Source organism: Corvus cornix, chromosome 3 (assembly GCF_000738735.6).
Source record: "Corvus cornix cornix isolate S_Up_H32 chromosome 3, ASM73873v5, whole genome shotgun sequence".
Classification (NCBI taxonomy): domain Eukaryota; kingdom Metazoa; phylum Chordata; class Aves; order Passeriformes; family Corvidae; genus Corvus; species Corvus cornix.
The window spans coordinates 113338061-113354775 of record NC_047056.1 but is presented as its reverse complement, the minus strand read 5'-3'; the positions used below and the strand labels follow the sequence as shown (position 1 = coordinate 113354775).

The window sequence follows — 16715 nt, the reverse complement described above, 5'->3', positions numbered from 1 at the left end:
AAGCAAGGCTGGATAATGCCGTGGTGGATGCTGAGGAGAGCCTAGAATATTTGACCCCTCCGCAGCATATCCTTGCAGTCATCCTCACTGTGGGCTGCAGGTGTTCTGGATATCCTCTGTGTCCCCCCTTTCCCACCCAAAGAGAGGTCCAGACGTGTTCCATTGCGGTGTTTTCTCCTGTTGGGTGTTCCATACCCGGATCCCAGGTTAGCCCTTGTGAAGGGAGGTGCTGTTAGTTCAGTTCCTAGTGAGCCAATGGCCTTAATTTCTAATTTAAGTCACCTTTTTTTTTAATTTGGCTTATTTAATTCTTTTTTTTTTTCTCAACCCCTGTTCAGTCCTGTGCCACTTTAAGCATGAACAAATACAGTATTTAAACTCTGTGAGCTGGATGGTGAGTCCTTCCCTTTCCCATCCTCACCAATGTGTTGACAGGGCTGTTTAGTAACTCTCTCACATGGTTCAGATGGAATCAGTCGGGAGAACATGGACCTCTGTAATTTTGTGCTTGATCCAGCTGGGATAGTTTTGCTGAAAGTGATTTGGGGTGTGTTCAAAGTTCTGAGCCAGCAGGACCCTGCAAGCGCTCACCCCTGGCAGGGAGGGAGGGCAGGACACAGCTTGGATTTCTGATGGATCTGCATCCAGAAAAACCCACCTGGCTTTGAACAGAGGGGCACAAACCCTGTGGAAGGAAGAGAAGGAATGGTTTCTCTCCATTTTGGGTAGTCTCCAAACATCTCTGGGACTCTCAGTTACTGTTTAACTCCAACTCTGTGTGCTCTTCATACAGAGGGACTAAGTCTGCTGTCATTTAGAAAATGAAGGTTTTTTCTGACTTGTCAGTGCCTTTTTGGTGTGGTGTGATTGCTATTTGCCTGTCATTTCTCTGACTTGTAAAGCTGTCTCCAGTGTATGCAGTTTTCTATCCCATTAGCTCGCTGTTTCTCATCTTATCATACAGCACTGTAATCATCTGTCCTCTTTCTACCCCCCAAAAACTGGCTTTAAATACTGTTTTCTAAAAATCTTCCTCCTAAAAAATGCTTCTGTGTGATACTTTCCTTGCATGCAGTGATATATGTAAGACTTGGACAAGGAATTTCATATTTCTTTTATTGTAATCTTTTTTCTAGATAATGTATTTGATAATTGCACCTTTTGGAGCAGTGAACACACTGTTTTAAGTGCTGTACAATAGTGGTGATTCTTTAGTGGGGGGGAAGGAGCTGACAGCAAAGGAAGTTCTGTGAGTTGCATCACTGAACGCACAAGGGTTAATGTTTTTTTGCCAGATGTTAAGTCTGTTTCCTGCTTTTACTTTAATGTCTGCATATAAAAAGATTTTGGTTTCTTTGTCCCTTTGCACTTGAACTAGAAACTGTAATCTATTTGTGGTGCATCGTAGAGAAGTTATTTTTTTAGTACTTTTGGTTTAACAGTTTCTCTGTAGAGAAAAAAAAAACAGATTGAGGCATCCTTCCAGTGAAATATAAAATGAGAGGATTGTGATATCTGAATTTAGCAATGTCTCTGCTAATAGGACCAAAGATGACAAACCAGATTGAATAGTCCCTTTTCCCTCTGTTTTGGAGAGAGCCAGGCTGAAGAGAATAATCTACAAATAAATAAATGGCTGTGGATGACATTTGCATTTCTCCTTGTGAGAAGTTGGTAACAAGGAATGGATTGGAAATGGGTTTTCTTAACCTGTAATGAGTAGGAGCTTAAATTTCATTGCTGCTGAGGATTTCTAGCCAAAGATTTCTGTTTTACAGCTGTTATTAAAAATTTATGGCGCAGCTTGAGATCAAAGCAAATATATATTCTCTTTATTATGTAAACTTGGTTTTGTGCAACATATGCATTACATCTATATAGTTCATGCAGGATTTTTTTTCCAGCAAAGGCAGAGAGCCTTTGCATGGTGCAGTTAGACCTGAAGGTGGAAAACTCACAGACTAATGGTGGTCTGATTTCTCTCTCTTCATTCTGTATCTCCCAAGTAACTTAGGAAAAGGAAGATTTCTCCTGAGGTGCTGGACTTGCCTTGTTTCCTAGTTGAAATCTTCTGTACTGTGCTTCATACTGAGGTTTTGTTACAGCTTTTTTTTGGTGTTCCACATAACCCAGGTTTCCCACTGGTGTGCTGAAGGACTTCCTTGGACTACCTTTCAATTCTTGAAGGCCAGACCTGAAAACTTTTATAGAGATTTTTAACCTTATGGGGTGGAGCATGGCCTCACAGTCAGGGCTTTAGGTTACAAGAGGTTTTTGGAAAGGGGGTGGCCTGGCTTTCGTGCCGCACTGCAGGTACCAGGCTCTTTATAAATTCCTTCTGTTCATTCATATTTCTTCTTTGAATATCTTCTTGCCCTCCATTCCCACCTTGCTGTATATGAAAGCAGGCTGTCAATAGTAGCATCTTTTACCAAATTTGTAGGGTGGGGGCTTTTTAATATGTCAGCTTTGAGAATGTATTTGCTGTCAGTCTCAAATTTTACCAGGACCTATGATCTCATTTTCAAAGTGAAAGCTTAGATGTGAACCCTGATGGTTCCGATTGGAGGATACAACTGGAAAACCTAAAACTACAGAATCTTAAAGTTGGAAAAGACCAAAGAGATCGAATCCAAGCTGTGACTCATCCCCACCTTTTCACCCAGAGCACTGAGCGCCACATCCAGTCATTCCTTGAACCCTTCCAGGGTTGGGGACTCCAAACCACTCTGGGCAGCCCCTCTCAATGCCTGACCACCCTTTCCATGAGGAAATTCCTTCTGGTGTCCAACCTGAACCTCCCCTGGCATAGCTTGAGGCTGTATCCTGTTGTCCTGCCATGGTTTCTGAGGGGCTGTGGTTGCTGTACTAAACGATCTCTTACAGATTCACACATTCCAGTTCTTTTTTGGTTTGTATTCCTTGTATCCCACTTCTGCCTCATGTCCCCAGCTGCCTGGTGGTCTCTGAGCTCTCACATGAGCTGCTGCTTTTGCAGTTGGTGGGGGTTTGTGTGCACAGTCCTGGGTGTAGCTGAGCCTTTGGTGTGCTGTTCCTTTAAAGCACTGATAAAAAGGCTGTAGAATAAGGGAGGGAAGGCAAAAATCTGAAAAGCTGCTGGATCTTAAAGATTAATCAGCCTGGTTTAAATAGCAAGCAAAGCTACAAACAGCTTTTTCTATACAGCGTGCTTTCTTCCATTGCTTTTGCAAAGTTGTTTCTCCAGGGGAAGATTTCAAGCTCCATAAGACTTGTGTTCTTATATTAATGTCAGGACAAGGGCTAAGATTATTTGTGTGAATATGTACAAACAGTTCCATTACCTGGGGTTCCTTTCACGCTTTCTCCCCGGTGGAATTATGGCCTCATATTGCACGATGGTGTATCTGTTCCTGTTCATACAAATCTGTATTTACAAACTCAGGCCAGGGAGCTCCTGTGCATGAGCTGAGAGAGAGAAGTCAGTGTAAGTGACAGCCTGTGACATGATAAAACCAGCCCTATTTATAAATACAATGAAGAATATGCAACTGTGCTCTTGCAAGAGGGGTGCAGGCAGACCTAGGGTTGCTGAAATGTGGGTGGTTTGTGAGGTTTTTGTCTTTTTTTTTTTTGTCTGAAGAGTAAATCCCCCCATGTCTGTGTACAGCTTCCTGCAACCTTTTAACTCACAAAGATTTGATTCAGTTCTGCTGCAAGGAAAGAAGTGATAGGAGCAACCTGAAAGATAGGGGCAGTTCCTAGAACACGTCATCCCCCAACACTGTATTGGCAGAACTGGCAGCCAGTTCCTGGCAGCAAAGTCCCTTTGCTGGGGCTTTTCAACTCCTTTCCCTCCTGGATTGTTTGGTTACCTAAGCAGACTCAAAGAAGGGTTGTAAAACTATGATGGGGGTAGGGGGAGCAAGGGAAGCAGGTAGAAATGATAATTATTGCTTTACATTTTCTCCTCTTTTCCAAATTGATTACCAGTTGTGCTTACGAAGCACCATTTACAACACTGATCAAACCTGGTCTTGTTCAGATCTGGATCAAACAGCAAGTTTCCATAGTGGTGGTACTGACTTGCTGTCTCTTGGTGGACTGTAAGAAGGTCCCTGCCATTATTGCAGCAAATATAAATGTTCTGTCTCCTGGGCACACTCTCAAGCACTGTCAGTGTTGCTGGGATTGTCTGAGAAGCAGAAGCAATGCAGGTTTTTATCAGTATTTGTAATTAAGAAAATGTTCTGGTGAAAATGTCAATGGTTTTATGACTCTGCTGTGTCTTGTAGTGTTAGTGGGATACAGGGTGGCCCATGGAGCTGTTTGCAAAGAGCTTGACTTTTTTTAAGGTTAAGAAATGTGATCTTGGCCCAAGGCAGAGGGAGGGAGTTGTACACAGCAGCCAAGGTGGACAGGACATCTGAGATTGTAGTCTGACCTCTTTGTGTGCATCTTCCTGCACTGGACCGCCTGTCAAGTTGACGTGTTTTACCCCCAGCAGAGGTTGAGATGAGAGTTAATAGTTTCCAGTGTGCTCTGCTGATGGAAATATGTGTATAAATGTATGTATGTATGACTTAAAACTGGGGGTGTGTATTCATTTATTGAACAGCATTTGATACGAGATCAGAGTTTACGTTTAGAGAGATAAAACAGCTTTTTTATCTCACCCCATGAAAAGCAGAGAGAGAATGGCAAGAGGGCAGGTATGGATCACAGGGAGCAAATGGAAGCTGGACTGGATTAACTGGGAGGACTGCTTGTGGTCCTTTGTGGGACGGTGGGGCCCAGGACAGTGGTGCTCCAGCATCCTGCCACTGTGGCAAAGTGAAACGTCAGCGGTAATAAGCAATGGATGGAGAGATTTCGTGCTGGTTGGACATTTATTAGGAAGGATTTTTGCCTGAGAGAGGCTGAAATCATGATATCCATCAATGAGTGGTTATTAGATCACCTGGCAAGCAAGAGAAAATAAGGAAAAACAAGAAATTGTGTTTTCTAGTACTCACTGTCCTGTTGCTTCCCTAGTCATGATTTTTTGGGGGAAAATTCTTTTTGCTGAATAGTGGATTCTCAGACAGGCAGTTAAGGGAAAAGAAGACTGTTGCTTTCATTTGAAACATCGTGGAAAGGAAACAGTCTTAAAAGCAACAATAAATGTTCTGGCATAGTGCAGACTAAACCATCCTTAAAACAAGTCTATATCCATCACTCTGATATACTGGAGTCCCAATCTGCTGATTTGATGTCAGGATGATGAATTATGACCTTTTATTATTTATTTATTTTAAGGTTTAGTTGCAGACTTTATAAAAACATAAAGTGGATCTGGCTTTGGTTGTGGGGTTTATGGAATGGCTGGGAGAAGCTTAGAGATTTGGAGCACAAGTGGGTGGCTTCTTTTCCTGTATTTGGGTATAGTTTATATACACGCAAATGCATTTGTATGTACATAAAATTTATGTTTATTTATATATGTACCCACCTTGCACTGGGTGAAATTATAACCAGGTATAAATCACTTTTACTTCTGTGCATGGCAGTGGTTAGAGGTCAATTTGTGGGTGTTGCCTCCTGTGCTCAGGAGGGCTCCTACATGTGGAGACACAAATTTAAGCTGATAGGGAACCAATTTCAGATGAAGCGTTGTGAGGCACTCAGTGACACTAAGGTTGTGCAGATTTATTTAAATTGCTCTGAGGTCTGGTTTAATCCTTCCAATTTGTGTAGACAAGGCCACTGGAGAGCATCCCTGAAAATACCCTGGAAATGCTTTGCACAGCAAACATGGTGCCCCAGTTCTCCCAGGCCATTCCAGTCCTGGGATACCATGGGATGTATTCAAACCCCATTGCCTGCAAATGTGGCTCTTGGAATGCAGTGCTGCAGTGTTCACCTGTGCAAGGTTGTGGAATCATGGAATGGGTGGCAGGGGACCTTAAAGATCATTGTGTTCCACTTTACCCCCTGCCATGGGCAGGGACACCTTCTACCGTCCCAGGCTGCTCTGTCCAGCCTGGCCTTGGACACTTCCAGGGATTCAGGGGCAGCCACAGCTTCACCTGTGCCATGGCCTCCCCACCCTCACAGCCAACAATTCCATCCTGATATCCCGTCTAACCCTGCCCCCTGACAGTTTGAAGCCATTCCCTGTGTCCTGTCCCTCCATGCCTTGTCCCAAGTCCCTCTCCAGCTCTCCTGGAGCCCCTTTAGGCACTGGAAGGGGCTCTGAGGTCTCTCTGGATCCTTCTCTTCTCCAGGTGAACACCCCCAGCTCTCCTAGCCTGGCTCCAGAGCAGAGGGGCTCCAGCCCTTGGGACATCTCTGTGGCCTCCTCTGGACTCTCTCCAGCAGCTCCATGTCCTTCTGCTGTTGGACCCCAGGACTGGAAGTAGCTCTGCAGGTGGGGTCTCACCTGAGATGGGCAGAGGGGCAGAATCCCCCCTCCCCTGCTGCCCATGCTGGGGGATCAGCCCAGGGCATAGGGGGGGTTCTGGGATGTGAATGCACATGGATGGGGCATGTCCAGCCTCTCATCCACCACCACCCCCAGGTCCTTCTCCTCAAGGCTGCTTCATATTAATCAGATATGCATGGAAAGGTTGCACATTACTGGTCCTTTGTTTTAAAATAAAACTCTCTTAAACAGCTGTCCAAAAACCTGAAGTTTTTCATCCTCTTTGAGTTTGCTAGTGTGGCTCTTGGAAATCTCTGGCCTTGGCTTTTGACAGTGTTGATGTCTTATCTTGGTGTCTTGAATAGATCTGATATGAAATTTCATCAATTGCCTTATTCCTCATTTAGACTTAAAACCTTCTCTACTTCTTGACAGTAAGTTGCCCCCTAAATTTCTTGACATTGCTTTTGCAGCTTCCTAGTGCGGGAGTGACTAACTCTGCTTGCTTAAAGCAGTTTAATAATTTCTAAACAACTTATTACACCTGTTTGAACATTTCCTTTATATTCCATGTGACACAAAACTCATGCCCTACCCCTTCTAGTTCATATTTTTAGAAGGTGGCAGTAAAAGGTGGTTTGATTTTAATTTGCATGTTTCTTCCTAAAGGAATGATGCATTTGTTTATTTGAATTTCTCATTTTGAACAGTGAGGCTCAAATTCCTCTGGTTGTCGTGTTGTTTTCTCCCAGAATTTCCTTTGCTCCCCTTCCTTTAGCTGCTCAGGGCAGAAGCAGGTCTGTCTCCCAGGTAGGTAAGATCCATGAAATCCATCCCAGAAGTTCTCTTCCTCCAATAAATGCATGCCATGGATGCTGCATGGACCTGAGTGTGTCTTCAGAGGGTGGGTGATTGTACAAAGTTGACACTGCAGCACGTGGATCGATGCAAATCAAAGTGGTTTAAAGAGCAGGCAGGAAACTTTGGTTTGAATAATTGATCCTTACTTTTATTTTGCGCTTGTATTTCTTGGGCTCTGCTGAGAAATTCAGGGTTTTGTAGCAGGTGTCAGGATGTAACCTGAGCAATTACATCTCTTCCTATACATTTATTACATGCTGAATTAGAACATGGTTAATCCTGCATATTTCCCAGCTGATTCCTATTTAAAATCATGTCAAGCTCCATTTGGATGGAAACTAATTCAATTGAAAGTGCAGTTTTACTTGATGTTAAGGCTGTGTTACACTTCTGTCAAAATACAGCTTTTCTTCCAAAATACATTTATTAAATACAATGAGTCTTGCTAAGCTAAATTTCACCTAATTTCTGGTTACCTTGTCCTTCAAAACCATAGAGCTGGCAGAGCTCATCAACTTACCTTATTTTTATTCCTCATTTAAAAGCGAGAAACTGTTTTTCCTGCTTTCTGAATTCCCAGCTGATTCCTCAACTTTGAAAGCAGCAGTCATTGAACTGAGATAAATAAGCAAAGTAAAAAGAAATTGTTTGTTCTTTTGTACTTGCAGACAAGGATTCTGCTTGAAAGGTGGGTTGGCACTTCATCACACACTGGTTCCCAGTGCTTTTACCAAGTGACTTCCACTGCTTCACTGGCTTGAGATTCTTCTCCCTTGGAAAATTTTTGCAAAATACGCATCTTAAATCGTTTTTCTAATTTAAATTATTTCAAATTAGAAAGTAATTTTCAAGCTTTTATTTTTAAACTGCATGACTCTGCAGTGATGCAGATGCACCTTTGCTTGTGAGTATTGCAGCTGTGTTTGTGAAGTCAAGGGCACGTGTGGCGGCAGCTCCAGCCCTGCTCCATGGATATCCTTTAGCTGGATGTGGGGTTGGCATCGTGCTGCTGGCTGGGGATTCGTGTACACACAGCCCAGCACTACTGTGTCTGCTCTAGGACCTCATATCCCAAATTTGGATGCTCCTCGGAGATCAGCCTTTCAGTGGGATGAGGAACCAAGGACAAGGAAATCATAGGATTATGGAATCACAGAGTGGTTTGGGATGGAAGGGAGCTTAAAGCTCATCCAGTTCCACCCCCTGCCGTGGACAGGGACACCTCCCACTATCCCACATTGCTCCAAGCCCCATCCAGCCTGGCCTTGGACACTTCCAGGGATCCAGGGGCAGCCACAGCTTCTCTGGGCATCCTGTGCCGGGGCCTCCTCACCCTCACAGGGAAGAATTCCTTCCCAATATCCCATCCATCCCTGCCCTCTGGCAGTGGGAAGCCATTCCCTGTGTCCTGTCCCTCTGTGCCTTGTCCCAAGTCCCTCTCCAGCTCTCCTGGAGCCCCTTTAGGCCCTGGAAGGAGCTCTGAGTTCTCCCTGGATCGTTCTCTTCTCCAGGTGAACACCCCCAGCTCTCCCAGCCCAGCTTCAGAGCAGAGAGGCTCCAGGCCTGTCCAGCCTGGCCTGGAACTCTTCCAGGGATGGGGAGTCCGTAACCTCCCTGGGCAACCCGAGCCAGGGCCTTGCCACTCTCACAGAGACAGGTGATACTGTCCTGGAGCTGCACAGAGGAAATGTCCCTTGTTGGACACTCACACTTTGGGTATTGCCCAGTTTTGAGTCTATTCCAGGGATTTTTCCTTGGGGGCAAAGACCCTGTAAGTGAGAACATGTATTCATGGTGTGGCTGGACCTCAGAAATAACTGAAGTGACATGCTGGGAGTGAGCTCTTAATGTAATGCCTGTGTGAAGGCCTTCAGCTGTTTCAATGATAGGATTTGGTTTGACTTCTTTGTTGTTCCTGCTCTGAAGTCTTTAAGATGAGTCTCTGGAAGATTGCTGGGAAGGAACTTCGTAAATTGCTCCTGCTGCAGGATCCGTGTCCACGGCCGGTGCTCCTGGCTGACAGGGCTCTGCCAGCTATTTTGAGCTTGTTTATCTTTGTAGATAATGCTTGTCCTGGCATCATTCGTTGCACTCCTTTAACTTTTAAAGGCACTAAATGCAAGTTAAAACATAGACCATCTACTTCTAAATCTTTCTTTTAAGCTCATGTGAGACATTAGAGACAGCAGCAGTACGGAATCATGGAATCATGGGGTGGTTTGGGTGGGAAGGGACTTCAAAGTCCACCTTGTCCCACACTTTGCCGTGGGCAGGGACACCTGCCACTATCCCAGGTTGCTCCAAGCCCTGTCCAGCCTGGCCTTGGACACTTCCAGGGCTGAGGCAGCTTCTCTGGGCATGTCCTTTTCCTCACAAAGCAGTGGGACTTGGGTAGGTGGCAGAGATGTGAAGGTTAAAATAGGAATTACTGTGTAGAAGAACAATTTCTTATTCAGAAACGATTTAACTCTGCTGAAGGCAAGGCAGGCAAGTCTCCCTGCAGTCTCTTGAGCAGGAGCTCTGCTTGCAAAAAGAGCATCCTCGACAGATGCAGCTTCTGTGCAGTAGTTAAAAATAAATTGTGAGCAGTTTAACAAGAAAAAAAAAGGTTGGGAAACAAATCTGGGCATCAGTTTATGACAACTCCAGTTTTCTGAGTGCATTGGGGAGTGAATTTTTAAGATCTTGAGGCAGGAAATGTCTGTACAGAGCTTAGGAGAGCTTCTGCTCTCTTTTTGGGATATTAACTTTTCCTGTTCCTTAGGTCTGGACTGTTTTCTCTCCTGAAGGGAGCTAAACTCCATCTGCTTTTTAAAAACGGGAAAAATGCTGTTTGCTACACACAGGGATTTGAGGTAGGGTTTTTTTGGTGGTTTGTCCAGCAAGGGTATTTTAGGTCACCATAATCATTTAATATTTATGAAGTTTGGGTTTTTTGTTCAGTCCTGAACAAGTAAGTGCCTTTAGTATGATCTGAGTTTCGTCATCTAAAAATGTTGTAATTTCCTGTTACATATTTTGTTTTATTTGCCAATTGATGATAACTGAATAGATTATAAATACATAGATTTTGATAAAACTCTTCTACTAAAACACACAGTATTTGTTTTCATTCCTTCCCTCTTAGTTTGAAGTCAAAAGCATAAAGCTACTTAGGATCGATAGCTTCCTGGTTTTCTTAGGAACAGATTTCTTTTTCCTCCACTGGTTTTTTGTCCCACATGTGTGTCGGAGATACCATTTAAGCTCTGATCCTGAAAATGCTGAAGTGTGCTGGTAATCCTGCTAAATCCACTTCGACTCTCCCAAGTGGAAAAGCTCACGCATTCGAGGCCGGACGTTCTCTAACCAGGAACTTTCCAGCATGGTCACTTTAGATGGAGAAACTGCAGCACTATTTAATCTTCAAAGTACTGTAATACTTTAAAATGTATTGTAATTGGATCAAAGTGACCAGGATACAATTATTGCCTTTGTGCTGTTGCCTTAAAATGTTTGCTTTTAAAAAAAACCTGCTTGGTACTCGAGACAGTCGTGTTTTTCTGTATGCCAATAAAATAGGTAAAAGCACTCAGTGGTTATTCCTTGTTTTTGAGAGCTGTTATTTGCATAAAATGTGCTAGCAGAGCATTGTTTGAATTCTTAGTAGCTTCACGTGCTTGAAAATTCATAGAATCCAGAAGGTTTGGGTTGGAAGGGACCTTGAAACTCATCCCATTCCAACCTCCCTGCCATGGGCAGGGGTGCCTTCCACTATCCCAGGCTGCTCCAAGCCCTGTCCAACTTGGCCTTGGACACTTCCAGGGATGGGGCAGCCACAGCTTCTCTGGGAAATCCATTCCAGCCCCTCACCACCCTCACAGTAACTGTTTGACTTCAATCTATATTGTCCTTTCATCCTTCGTGCTCTCACCTCCTTCCAGTTTCTCCAGCATTTCCTTTCCTTGTTGTACCTTGAAGCAGAAGCTGCAGGAGAGAAGGTAGAACCATGGAGAAGAGTTGGTATTTTAAAGGGTTTGGACAGTATCAGAATCACTGGAAAATTCAGGTGAAGAGTCTGAGGGTGAAGGAAGTGAGACAAAAATGATGGTAACTGTGAAGGATTGTACAAATCAAAAATAGTTTTTGTAGGAAAGACCAAAGCAAGCCAGGGAGAACTGGGAGGAAAATCCAGTTTTCATGAGATGAATAGAATAATAGGGAGTTTTTGGGATTCCTCCCCCCCAGCAACATGGCGTGGTTTGGGTTAGAGGGACCTGAAAGCTCATCCAGTTCCACCCCCTGCCACGGGCAGGGACACCTTCCACTAGCCCACGTTGCTCCAAGCCCCGTCCAGCCTGGCCTTGGACACTTCCAGGGATGGGCAGGTGACCAGGTCTGGGCAACCTTTGCGTTGCCTTCAGCAAAGGCAGTTTTCCTGGAATGAAGGAGCTCCTGCACTATGTTAATCCCTGCCTTGCTCCCGTGATCAATGCAGGAAAACAGCCTGCTGTGAAAATTTACCACCATAGATCAATAACCCCTGGCCACCCAACTGTATTAAAGGGAATTGATGGGCTGAGGGATCTTGTAAACACTTGTTTGTCCCGTCAGCATGTTTGCGTGTTTGGTGATGGGCAGGACGTCTCCAGAGCCCTGTCAGTGGGATGTGGCTCCGCTTGTACTCGGGATTACTGCGGAATTGCATCCGTTTATCTTTTAAACCACTTTGGCTGCCCAAAGATCATTAGACATTGGGAATGGAAATGTTAGAGCTGATAGGGAATTTTATAAATTTTTAAATAAGAACACAAAAGCTTTATTTATGCTGGCTGGATTGAGATTTAGAGAAATACCCAGCTAACTTTGGCCCCTAGATGACATTTTAAGGGATAAACGATCAATGCTATGCAAATGAGTGAATTGATCAAAACTGGTGATTTAAATCACTTTGATTTACATCAGCAAGAGGGAAGCTTTGATTTAAATCATTGATTTTAATCTTGTTTTGGGATTGTACTTTCATTATTTTCCTAAAGACAGGTTGATTTTCATTGGCTGGTAACTATTTGAAGCATGTTTATTTGCAAACAGGTACAGCTCAAGTTAATTCCTTAATTTCTTTCTTTGGGCAGGAGCAGGAATGCTTAGCTGATAGGGGAAGTGGGGTAGGAATATGTCCTGAAGCAGGTACATAATTCAACAAATCCTCATTTAAATTCTGTAACGTTTACATTTATAAATGAACAAATTATTCCTTATATCTGCCAAAGAGGGCAAAAGTGCTTTAGCACTTGACTCTCCTTCCTGGTGCTTCTGCTGTAGCTTTCACCAGCCAGCACTGGGATTTATTTCCCTTCCTTCCTTGCCTCCCAAAACACAGCAGCAATAGCTAATGCTGCTAAATATTTTCCATGTAATTTTAAGTAACATTGTACTAAGTTTATGTTTGGGAGTAGTTGATCAAAATTTTAATGTAACTTTTAAAAAAGTCAATAAAAATGAAATTCAGACCCTTTTCTTAACATCTTCCCTTATGAATTCTAATATGAGTTCAGGTAGTTTCCTAGTGTTTTTTTGATGGTGAATGCAATCCTGGTTTGGTAGTCAAGGTGAAAAATGCTTTAAGCTATGGAATACATATTGAATTTCTTATTTCCTCTCTGAAGGACTTCAGCAGCAGATTTCTTTAATTTGAGTGTGGAGTGTGTCTTGCAGACGAGTTCAAGTGGTTTGGTCACTGTTTAAATTCCGCAAGCTAACGAGGCAGGCAGACGCTGCTCTGTGTTCTTGTGATTAAAACCAAAACTCTCTCACACTTGCATTTTTTTGTTTCTGGGCCACAAGATTTACTGCAGCCTAAGAGCAGCTACAGTGGAGATTGAATAAGCACAGACAAGAGATTCTGGTCTGTTTAGATTTTCTATTACACTTTGTTGACATCGATGGGATGATGATAGCTTTGTCTCAACTCTAAAGAGCACCTTAAATCCTTTGGTAATTAACTCTTTGCTTATTACTCCGCATTCTCAGCACTGTGTAAATATTTATGTTTAGGAAAAAAGGCAGCAGTTTTGAGGTGAAGCTGATAATTCCCATCTTCAACAATATCACACCTGTGGTGCTGCTTAGAGTGCAGTGCCTCTGCTGAAAGTTGTCAGTATTTGGGTAAAAGATGCTGCAGGGCCTCCCTTCCCCCCCCCAAAAAAAATTATAATTAATTCTTTAAAGTGTATTTTTTTATTTTTGTACCACTTTAAAACAAACACTCTGCCCATGTTGATGAACCAGCACTTCCACTGAATATGCTGCACTGTAAATCAGGGCAAAAGTGAGGTCCCCACGTTTTGTCACTCTCAGTTTCACTTGAGTTCTGTATTGTCAGGTCATTTATTTGCTGCTGTTTGTGTTCCTTGGTGATGGGGTGATAAATAGCTGTCCCTGCCATCACTCAAGTGGCTGGAAGTGACAAAGCAATGCAAGAACCAGGTTCTGCAGATGTTAAGCTCTGCTTAATAAGTTAGAAAACAATTTTTTTCTGATGAGGTAAAAAAGCCTTTACATGAATGCAAAACACTGTTGCTGCTCAGATCTGTAAAACTGGAAGGAGGAAGTTAATGGTCCATATGACCTTACACTTTTGGGTGCTTCTGTCCCACATCCTAGATTAGATTTTTAATTCTGAATCAAAAAATTCCATCCATATCTGACTAACAAATCCTATGTTGGTGGCTGATGCAACTTACTGAGGTGGTTTATGTATTGGGATATTCGTTTGGAATAAAAACAAGTTGAGATGGAATAGAAATGTCAAATGGTAAAGGGAAATTAAGTGGTAAGAGCTGTTTCCCCATACTTATAACACAGGGAGTGGTAGATGTAAAATGGAGTGGAAAGGATGTCCTTCAGGATATGTGCCAGCCTTGATAAAAAATGAGCATTTCTTGCCCACTGCTGTGAAACACTTGATTCTTGGTGGTGTTTCGTGTCTGGTCCCTCAAAGATGTGGATGTGGGATCTGCAGTCTTTGATCCCTGTTCATCAACCCATGTAGATCCAGCTCCTGACCAGCTGGAGCACACACTTCCTCTTGCTCAGCTGGACAAGCAAACCAAATCGGGATGGGAGCGTGGGGCAGGAACAGGACTGGAAACAAGATGTGAAGTTCATGCAGAAGCTGAGAATGTGGCAGTAAAAGGATGGAGAGATGAGTTCTGAGACTATTCCTACAGTGGGAGGAAAGGGCAGGGACCTTTAAAGTGAACCTTTCAATAACCCACCCCACTTGCCAAGAGTTGTGCAAACCCAATGTGGAATTTGATGCTTTCTCATCTTCTGTGGGGAGTACAAGAAAGAGTCAATCTGATTTTCAGCAAAAAATGGATATTAGGAAAATAATTTCTGTGCTGGACTTCTGAAATAGCTCACTTGGGGAGTCTTAATATTCTGGTTGCTGTTCCCTGAGTTGCCGTAAGCTTTTCCTGCCAGTAACTTCATCTCAATGCAGCAACAGTTATCTGTAAAGTCTAAGTGATCCTGCAATAAAAGGGCCTTCTTAATCAGAGATGGTAACGTCTGAGACAGTCAGTGCTTTCAGCATTGGCATCCTGTTCTGCTCAGGCAATCCCACGTAGGAGGAAGACAGACACAAAAAGTGATTTGGCTGTAATGCAGCAAAACAAATTCTGGCCAAATTGTGGACTTGGAGTTAATGGGTACACAGTGTTACTCTGCAAGTCTGCAGCACTGCCTGGAAATCAGGGGCAGTTTTGTAGCCTGTTAACTACTTAGGACTGTTTTGTTATTTCAAGTTTGGCTTCAGCCAGTGAAAAATGGGGCACTTTCACGTCTTATATTTCAAAAATAAAAACGTTTTAAGAATATTAAGGGCTAGTCTTACTCGATTGCTTTAGAGCGGGCGCTGAGGCTGTGATCTCATCCATTTATATGCATGTGTGTGTCATCCCCCTTTCTCCCCCAGCCAACTGGATGTTGACTTATGGTGTCAGTTTTCTCCTTGTGGATGTGGAGCGAGCCTTTCCTGCCTTTCCATGTTTTACAGTGCATCCACGTGCTCCGGAATGGCTGCACATAAATTGTGCCCAGGCCGTTTAAGAACATCGGATCCTGCAGGGTCAGACTGGCAGACGAGCCCAGGAACCAGTCTGTGATGGCAGTAAAAAGACTCCTTGCAGAAAGTCAGCCTTCATCTGGCAGCTGGAGAAGTGGCAGAAACCACACCCAGGGCTTCAGCTTTTGGGATTGTTCAGCCTGGAGAAAAGGAGGCTCAGGGGGGACCTTCTGGCTCTATCCAACTCCCTGGCGGGAGGGGGCAGCTGGGGGGAAGGGGTCAGGCTCTGCTCCCAGGGAACAGGGACAGGATGAGAGGAAATGGCCTCAAGCTGTGTGCCAGGGCAGGTTCAGGTTGGACATCAGGAAGAGTTTCTCCATGGAAAGGATTGTCAGGCATTGGAATTGCCCAGGGAGGTTTGGAGTCTCCATCTGTGGAGGTGTCCAAGGGAGGACTGGATGTGCCACTCAGTGCTCTGGGCTGGTGACAAGGTCATGATGGGTCACATATTGTACTTGATGATCTTGGAGGTCTTCTCCAATGTAAATGATTCTGTGATTTATAGACTGACTGGCAGGATTTGGGCCATCAGGGCCAACAGGCTTCGTTTGTCTGCCCCTGCGCAAACCTCTCCATTACCATTTTCCTGATGATCCTTGGTCCTTATTGTGGAGCTCTTCTGCTGTGAGCTCTTTTCAACAAAGGCACTTGCTGGTTCTTGCCTGATTAGTCTCAGTCACTGGTAAAAATGGCTCTAAACGAATTTTTTACAGGTTAAGAGAATTTTTTGGGACCAATCCCGTTTGGTTTTTTGCCAAGACCTTCATATTCTGAAGTATTAAGGCTGAGTAGTCTTTTGATATTAACTGCTGTTTGTTATTTACACCATCAGATATACCAGATAAATTCTTATGAAGTCAGGGTTTGGCAAAGTGAAGGGCATAGCAAGGTATGTGATGCATTTATTTACTTTATGTCTCACAGCTTTTATTTTTTCACCTCCAATCATTTGACTCCAAGAGCTGAAATAAGAGCAAATGTGAACTGTGTGAGGACAGTGAGAGAATGGCTAAGATGTTTCACTTTCTGATTTGGATTCTAAAGGAGGTCCTAAAAATAGAGACTGTCAGAGTTACCCCACTTCTCCTTTTCTTTTTCAAATCCTGAAATGGTTCTGTTGGTGCAAATCCTTGGTGAGAACTGCAGGACACCAGCCAGCACTGTGTAATTATTAACCCTTTCCAGTGATCCGGGTATTTCACTGTTTCCATCACTCCTCTCCTGCAGAGCTCGTTATTTATAATCCAGTGGCAGCAAGAGGGGAAAAGGTAGAACAGGTTGCTCCATCCCTGGAAATGTCTAAGGCCAGGCTGGACAGGGCTTGGAGCAACCTGGGATAGTGGAAGGTGTCCCTGCCCATGC

At 43.8% G+C, this 16715-nt stretch overlaps 1 protein-coding gene across 10 annotated transcripts in view; it reads left to right on the top strand.

Moving 5' to 3' along the window:
- The window catches only part of HMBOX1 (homeobox containing 1), a 108691-nt gene that overhangs the window by 14157 nt on the left and 77819 nt on the right, over positions 1-16715 (top strand). Inside the window, exon 1 of one of the 10 annotated variants that reach the window (XM_010411393.4) lies at positions 6315-6388. The exons of the other annotated variants lie outside the window; for them this stretch is intronic. The gene's annotated coding sequence lies outside the window, so the exon portion shown is untranslated. Of the gene's footprint in view, positions 1-6314; positions 6389-16715 lie in introns of those variants that run through there. 10 annotated transcript variants of the gene reach the window in all.